Source organism: Ceratotherium simum, chromosome X (assembly GCF_057802395.1).
Source record: "Ceratotherium simum simum isolate JZ-2026a chromosome X, ASM5780239v1, whole genome shotgun sequence".
In the NCBI taxonomy this organism is placed as follows: Eukaryota; Metazoa; Chordata; class Mammalia; order Perissodactyla; family Rhinocerotidae; genus Ceratotherium; species Ceratotherium simum.
In genome coordinates, this window is record NC_141940.1 from 109,511,834 (window position 1) to 109,520,224 (window position 8,391).

The 8,391-nt window shown below is 46.2% G+C and overlaps 1 pseudogene; it reads right to left on the reverse strand.

Moving 5' to 3' along the window:
• Positions 1–2,478: 2,478 nt before the first annotated feature.
• LOC101391811 (transcription factor SPT20 homolog pseudogene) lies at positions 2,479–5,265 on the reverse strand (annotated as a pseudogene).
• Positions 5,266–8,391: the final 3,126 nt, after the last annotated feature.

Genomic DNA, 8,391 nt, shown 5'->3' on the forward strand with positions numbered 1-8,391 from the left:
TACCAACCTCAGTGGGGATGATTAGAAGGAAGTAAACAAAGACAACAAAATGGAAATCTGAAACAAAGCTGAATTTATTTGCTTGCCTGGGAAAAGAGCGCCACGTGGCTCAAGCGCAGTTACAGCTAGCGTCTCCGTGGAGTACCTGAAAGGACCAGAGAGAGGGCAAAGGGAGGAAGTACATCAAATCCGGTGAGATTCTGAGTTCAGGTCTCTGGCAGGCTCCCAAGGCCGAGGAGCATAAACTCTTCTCTGCGGTTGGTCATCGCACTGGCTCCCTTCTTAAAAGCGCAGGCACCGTTCCCAGAGATGTCCAGGATGGGGCACATAAAGCTCAAACGGGCTCAGGGTCACTCAGGTGGCCTATCTGACGTGTTAGCTTGAAGTCGACCGAAATCTCTCCTTGACAGGATCGGCAGCACGTTAGTACAGCCGGGTCAGTCGAGTAAGAATCAGTCACCGGTTACCTGTCTCTTCACTCATCTCTTGGAACTGCCAGGCCAAATTTCCTTTCTTTGTTAGGGCAAAAGGCAGGGAAACATACATGGGTACCTAGAAAAACAAATTTTGTATAGACACGCTGCCTTTCAAAGCTGTAACAGAGCAAAATATAAGAGGCACTGAAACAAATACTTGCACACAACAGTTCATAGCAACATTATCACAACAGACAAAAGGTGGAAACAACCCAAATGTCCATCAGCGGATGAATGCATAAACAAAATGCGGCATACACAAACAATGGAGTTCAGCCATAAAAAGGAATGAAGTACTGATACACGTTACAACATGAGTGAACCTCGAAAACATTACGCCAAGTGAAAGAGGCCAGACATAAAAGGTCACAGACTGTTTGATTCCATTTATAGGAAAGATCTAGAATAGGGAAGGCCATAGAGACAGAAAGCAAACTGGTGGTTTCTGGGGCTGGGGAGGGGAGGATGGGAACCCAGTGCTTAAGGGCTACAAAGATTTCTCTTGGGGTGATGAAAATGTTCTGGAAATGGACAGAGGTGGTGATTGCACAACACTGTAAATGTAGTGAATGCCACGGAATTGTACACTTTAAAATGGTTGTTCCTTATGTAAATTCCACCTCAATGAAAAAAGAAGGGAACAAGGGAGACAGAAAAGTTCGGGGATCTTTTGAGTCGCACTGAAACAAGAAAGGACGAAAGAGATGAGGGAGCAGAGACGACCGAACAACTGATGACCACGAAGCAGGGAAGGGAAGGAAAGAAAAGGGGCGGGTTCCATTTCAGAATCTCGCAAGGTCGAGAACACTTGAAAAGCAAACAAATCAAACTCCTTTCCCGAAGTTCAGCTCTTTACTTTTCTACAAATAACGTAGAGTCCTAAACAAGGTAAACGACTTCACAAAGAGAGAAAAGAAGTCCCAGAAGCGCCTTTTCAAGGCCAGTGGCTGCAGCCTGGAGGAGGAGGGGGGCTGGCTCCATGGGGGCTGGGGCTGGGCGCGGAGTGCAGGGGCAGCCTCTTAAAGGGCTGGGGACGCCCAGCCAGCACGTGTGTCCCAATCCATTCCACACACTGGGAGTCTCCAGCTCCTCAATACAAGTGGGACAAGCATCATGTTTTGGTAGTTTTAACTTTTGGTTGTCAAAACAAATTTGTAAAAGTTACATTCCATACGCTGTGCACAAACCTTTTAAACTAAACAAACAAGTACCAGAGTACATTCTTCTGAAGATGTTTCAATATTTCATAGGTCGCTTCAGCGAAACCATTTTTCAAAAGCTATGACCTTCCTGTCGCATCTACAACGTGGATGAACCTTGAGGACATTATGCTAAATGAAATAACCAGTCACAAAAAGACAGATATTGTATGACTCCACTTAATGAAGGATGTAAAGCAGTCACACTCAGAGAAACAGAAAATAGCACCTTGGCTGCCAGGAGCTGGGGAGAGGGGGAAACGGGGAGTCGGTGCTCAGTGGACACCAAAGATTCACTTTGGCAAGATGAAGACAGTTCTAGAGATCTGCTGCATGGCACTGAATTTACTCAACATTACTGAACTGGACACTTTAAAATGGTTAAGATGGTAAATTTTATGTGTTTTTTAAGTCATTTAAAAACTTTAAAAACTATTCATCCTGTTGAAATAATACTGATTTTAACCTTACTAGTATGGTGGTTTTTTGTTTTAGAGAAATGATAGGCTACAGGAGTTTAAACTGAACCGAGTTGGGAGCTGGGTACACTTCAGAACATTATGATAAAAACAGCTATGTCAACAACAACAGCCGAAGCAATGGCTTCAGCAAAACACCCCAGTTTATTAAATCTCTTCCCTGTTTCTACGTAAAACTCCTGGGGCTGTGCTTCTGTATGCAGTTTGCACATCTAACACCGTGAGCTACTGACACATTAGAAAGACCACAAATGAAGTAAAAACTCGGGATCCATTTGGGTCGATGCTCTGGTGTTTTCAGAAAGAGAGAAAATAATGCAAGCTTCAGGATTTGGGCATGGTGGGTGCGCCTGCACTCATTTTACCTGGTGACTGGCTTGCTGTCAGATGGCCCCGAGGTGGCTGAGCTGTTTGGGCTGCTGCTGGTGCCACAGCCACTGGGGGCTGCAAGATTCTCAACTGTTGTACCTGCTGCGGCTGCTGCTGCTGCTGTAGGTGCTGTGGCAGCTGCTGCTGCTTCTGATGTAGCTGCTGCGGCTGCTGCTGGTGTCGCTGCTGAGGCTGCCGCTGCTTCTGATGTAGCTGCAGCGGCTGCTGCTGCTTCTGATGTTGTTGCTGCTGCGGCTGCTGCTGCTCCTTCTGCTGCTGCTGCTGATGTAGCTGATGCAGCTGATGCTGCTTATCTGGCTGCTGCTGCTTCTGATGTAGCTGCTGCTGCTTCTGTGGCAGCTGCTGCTGCTTCTGATGTAGCTGCTGTGGCTGCTGCTGCTTCTGATGTAGCTGCTGTGGCTGCTGCTGCTTCTGATGTAGCTGCTGCTGCTTCTGTGGCAGCTGCTGCTGCTGCTGCTGTAGCTGCTGCGGCTGCTGCTGCGGCTGCTGCTGATGTAGCTGATGCCGCTGATGCTGCTGCTTTGGCTGCTGCAAGGCAGAGGAGAGCTGGGCTCTCTGCTGAGGAAGGCTTTGCCCAGGTCTTCTCTGGGCAGAGCCACACGGAGACAACACGATTGGCAGGGGATGCAGGAAACTTCCACCAACGTTAATGACAACAGCTTGCTGAGCAGATATGGCCGATTTTTGACTGGTTGAACCTTGTGCACTTGAACCCCGTGACACCGGCTGCTGAGGAGGAGAAGTGGGGGGCTGCTGACATGGTTGCTGTGTAATCAACTGATAGAGCTGCTGCCGTTGCTGTGGCTGCTGAGGCGGCAGCTGGGTGTTCAAAATGAGCGAACCTCGTGGAACCTGGAGTACAGTAAAGGGCCTGCCACCTGGGACATCTCTGAAAATCACTCGAACACTTGCTCGAGAAGGTGCCTTCGGTGCAGCGGGTGGCGCTTCCAGTGGCCGAGCTCTTGGGGACGGGTTGCTGGGCTTGATTCCCGCAGGAGCTTCGGCCTGAGGGGCAGCGCCCCGCAAGGCATTGGGACCTCTCCCCAAAGCCTGGGCTCCAGGAAGAGGGCTCACCACTTTGATGACCTTGATGCTAACGGGGTGGACGGTGACGTGGGTGGCCAGGGTTCTTTGTGAGGAGCCGGCAGTGGACAGGGTGGCTGCAGGAAGTGTGCTGACTCGATTCTCTTCCACAGACGATTTCTGGGAAAGACTCGGTGGCTTAGAAGCAGGAGCAGGAGATGGAGAGTTGTGAAAGCTGCTTGCCTGCTGAGGAGTAAAACTGCTCCCTGAGGAACTCCTTCCTGAGCTCGAGGGAAGACTGACGGGCGGAGGTGGAGGTGTGACTTCCTTTTCCGGGACTGAAGGCTGAACGAACACGGGCTTAGGCTGTGCTGTTTCTTTCCCTGGAGAAAGTGGGCTGAGATTGGCTGAGCCACTGGAGCTGTGTGACATCTTGACTGGACAACTGCTGTTCTTCTGCACCAGCTCCTCAGACTGACTGACTACCCTCCCAGCATCAGTCTTTGATCCAGGCACCAAACTATCTGAGTCGTCATCGCTGGAGGAGTCGGGGGGAGACATCTGTCTCTCACATCTGACTTTTTTACGTGACATTTCTCTTCCAGAGATAAGTGGATCGTTAAGCGAATGCATGAGCAACAGCTTCATTTCCTGGTAGTGATCGCCGGCTTCCCATTCAAATGGAGAATCGTCTTTTACTTCATGGGCTGCCCAGACTGGTGGTTGTGAGTCATCATAGTTGACAGAATTCTTCCCTTGAGCATATTTCTCCACATCCACTTCAGAAGGGACGGCCAAGTCACAGGGTCTCTGTTTCCACATATCTACACAATTTCCTGCTCCAGGAATTGTGAGGTCACCCTGCTCACCTGCTTTACTCTCTGTGCTTGTTTGGCGAGAAGCCGGTACCCTCAGCTCAGGAGGAGGTGGACCATGCGACAGCTCCTGCTGCCGACGCAGGGACGGTGTGGAATACCTCTTGAAGCTCCTTTTCATTGGGCCAGTGCTCATCTTTTGCTTGTTATAAAGCAGCCTGTTTGCAGTGCAGGCTACAGATACAGAAGGATCAAGGCACAGTGGTTCAGCTGTGGCTAAGATCAGTTGGCTCTCCAGCAAGAGTTTGTCTTCCTGGGTCCATTTCTGGTTATCGCTGGTTATGGACTCGACATCGCAGGCTAAAGTCTGCATCGTTGGTCGTAAGAGAATGTGCCTGCTCTGGTAACCAGGAGGGTCCGCGGTACTGGACTGTCTGTAGTCCCGGATTTCTGCTATGACACAGCCACAGTGGAAAACGTTAACCTCAGATTTTTCCAGGAGATCCACCAAAACGGGAGGTAATTCTTCCGCATCCAAGTATTCGAGCAGTTCTCCCTCTTCATAAGGCAGTCGGATGGTCTCCAAATAGGATCCATCTTTCCCCTTGAGCATCAGCGAATATCCGCCCTCTCCCGGGTATAGGTTCACCACTAAACACGGCAACGACTCTCTCCTAACCAGCTTCTCTAACAAGTTCACATTGCTTCTTAATTCCTCCGTAACCTCAGGCTCTTTTCCACATTCTTCAACATATATGTCATATAGTTTCTCATAGAGAGATTTTTCCCCACCAGGTGAGTATTTCCTCTTAGGAGGTCTCTGTTGGGCACTTGCGATGACATAGTCCGCACGATCCAAAGCTCGTTCTAAAGCTCGTTCCATTGTGGCATCAAATAGGGGCCCTGAAAGAATGAAGAGTGTAAGGGATGAACGGGGCGAAAATCCCCTCTTTAATATCGATTATAGTCTACCAAACGCCGCAACTCCACAGCAGAGCGACCAGCCTCGCTTCAAAATGCACCCCAGAAACCCGCCCCCAAGGAAGCGCTACGCAAAATACTTGCAGTTTTGGAAGAAGCCGAAATGTGTTGGAGCCACCACCGCGCTGACCCTCGTGTCGCTGCCGGCTGGGCCGGAAGCGGATGGGAGGGGTCCCCGCACCCCCGTGGCGCCCCGCTGGTGCGCCTGCGCTCCCCGAAGCCCTCAGGCCTTTGCCGCCCCCTACTGTGGCCTCCGGGGCACGGGGTGCACAGCCGGCGCTTGCCGTTCTGCACAGCTTTTCCAACCGAGGGCTGGGCCAGGCCGAACTTATTCTTTTCGTGTAACATTCGTTAAAAGCGTGCACGTTAAAGCGCAAGCAACCAACAAAAAATACATCAATTTTTTGGTACGGTTTTAATACATACCAGTGTCCACGAGAATGCAATTGTCAGGAAAGTCGTGGAAGGTGGTCCTTTCTTTTCCTGGCTAGCACTTCACCAGGAATTGCTCCCTGTCTTTGGAATCTCTCGTTGCGCATGGCAGGGCTGCTCCTGGTGTCCGTCACCAAGTTCACACACGCCCAAGAGCCCACACCTATAGCTCTGGCATACACGGAGGCTCACTGTATTTGGTGCAAGCCTCAGAATTCTTCGTTGACTCTTGCAGTGATCTCCTGCTGATTGGTTTTCATACAGATGTGCACAAAACGTGGCATTCTTATACATAAGTACTTACCTTTTATTTCTCTATGTATTACAGCAAGGGCATTTTATAGGTTTTTGAAAATATGTGGGAGCCAGCCCTGATGGCCTAGCGGTTAAAGTTAGGTGTGCTCTGATTTGGTGGCCCAGATTCTGTGCCCAGGCGGGGAACCACACCAGCGTCTATCAGTAGCCATGCTGTGGTGGCGGCTCACATAGAAGAACTAGAATGACCTACAACTAGAATATACAACTATGTACTACAGCTTCAGGGAGGAAAAAAAGAAAAGAGAGAGGAAGATTGGCAACAGTTCTTAGCTCAGGGCAAATCTTTTGCAGCCAAAAAAACACACAAAAGTATGTGGTAGGTAAGTTATTTTGTCTATGAATTACAGGTCAAGATTAAACTATTTGTTACAGTTTAGGATTAAACTATTTGTTTTAAAAGGTGATTTGCACCTGATACGGTTGAGAGCTATTGTTACAGGTGATGGCAGTAAATTTTAAATGATTACTATAGCTGTAGGCCATAGCTACAGTCCTAATGATGGATTTGGAGTGAGGTGATTGAGTCTTAGATAATTTATGGGCCATTATTTTCCATTAGTTTTGTTGTTGAAATCTGCCAGCCTTTTTGGACAGGTTTTTAAAAGAATCTCTTGATGTTTAGATTTAAGTACTTACCTTAAATAAAAGGTAAGTACTTATGTATAAGAATAACATAATGATAATACAATATTCTTAGTAAAGTCTCACAAATGAGAAGAATCCAAGACAAATTGCCAAAAGTCCTGAATTACAGACTGCTATAAAATAAATGTGCATTTTTTAATCAATAGCAGTTATGACAATTTCATACTACGGTAGGTACAGTCTATTGAAACAGGATTAAAAACTCCTTGGTTGAAAAACAAAGAATAAAAACCACATGATCATCTCAATAGACGCAGAGAAGGCATTTGACAAGATACAACATCCATTTATGATAAAAACTCTCAATAAAATGGGAATAGAAGGAAAGTACCTCAACATAATAAAGGCCATATATGACAAACCCACAGCCAACATCATACTCAACAGGGAAAGACTGAAAGCCATTCCTCTGAGAACAGGAACGAGGCAGGGCTGCCCACTCTCACCACTCCTGTTCAACATAGTACTGGAGGTTTTGGCCAGAGCAATTAGGCAAGAAAAAGGAATAAAAGGAATCCAAATAGGTAACGAAGAAGTGAAACTCTCACTATTTGCAGATGACATGATTGTATATATAGAAAACCCTAAAGAATCTGTTGGAAAACTATTAGAAACAATCAACAACTACAGCAAAGTTGCAGGGTACAAAATCAATCTACAAAAATCAGTTGCATTTCTATATGCTAATAATGAACTAACAGAAAGAGAGCTCAAAAGATAATACCATTTACAATTGCATCAAAAGAATAAAATACCTAGGAATAAATCTTACCAAGGAGGTGAAGGACCTATACAATGAGAACTACAAGACATTATTGAAAGAAATCCATGATGACATAAAGAAATGGAAAGACATCCCATGCACGTGGATTGGAAGAATAAACATAGTTAAAATGTCTATATTACCTAAAGCAATCTACAGATTCAATGCAATCCCAATCAGAATCCCAATGACATTCTCCACAGAAATAGAAAAAAGAATACTAAAATTTATATGGGGCAACAAAAGACCCCGAATAGCTAAAGAAATCCTAAAGAAAAAGAACAAAGCAGGAGGCATCACAACCCCTGACTTCAAAACATACTACAAAGCAATAGTAATCAAAACAGCATGGTACTGGTACAAAAACAGACACACAGATCAATGGAACAGAATTGAAAGCCCAGAAATAAAACCACACATATACGGACAGCTAATTTTTGACAAAGGTGCTAAGAACATGCAATGGAGAAAGGAAAGTCTCTTCAATAAATGATGTTGGGAAAACTGGACAGCCACATGCAAAAGAATGAAAGTGGACCATGTGCTATCACCATTCACAAAAATTAACTCAAAATGGATCAAAGACCTGAAGGTGAGACCTGAAACTATAAAACTCATAGAAGAAAATATAGGCAACACACTATTTGACATTGGTTTTAAAGGAATCTTTTCGGATGACATGCCTACCCAGATTAGGGAAACTAAAGAAAAAATAAACAAGTGGGACTTTATCAGATTAAAGAGCTTTTATAAGACAAATGAAACCAGAATCAAGATGAACAAACAACCAACCAGCTGGGAGAGAATATTTGCAAAACATACATCTGACAAGGGGTTGATCTCCATAATATATAAAGAACTCACACAATT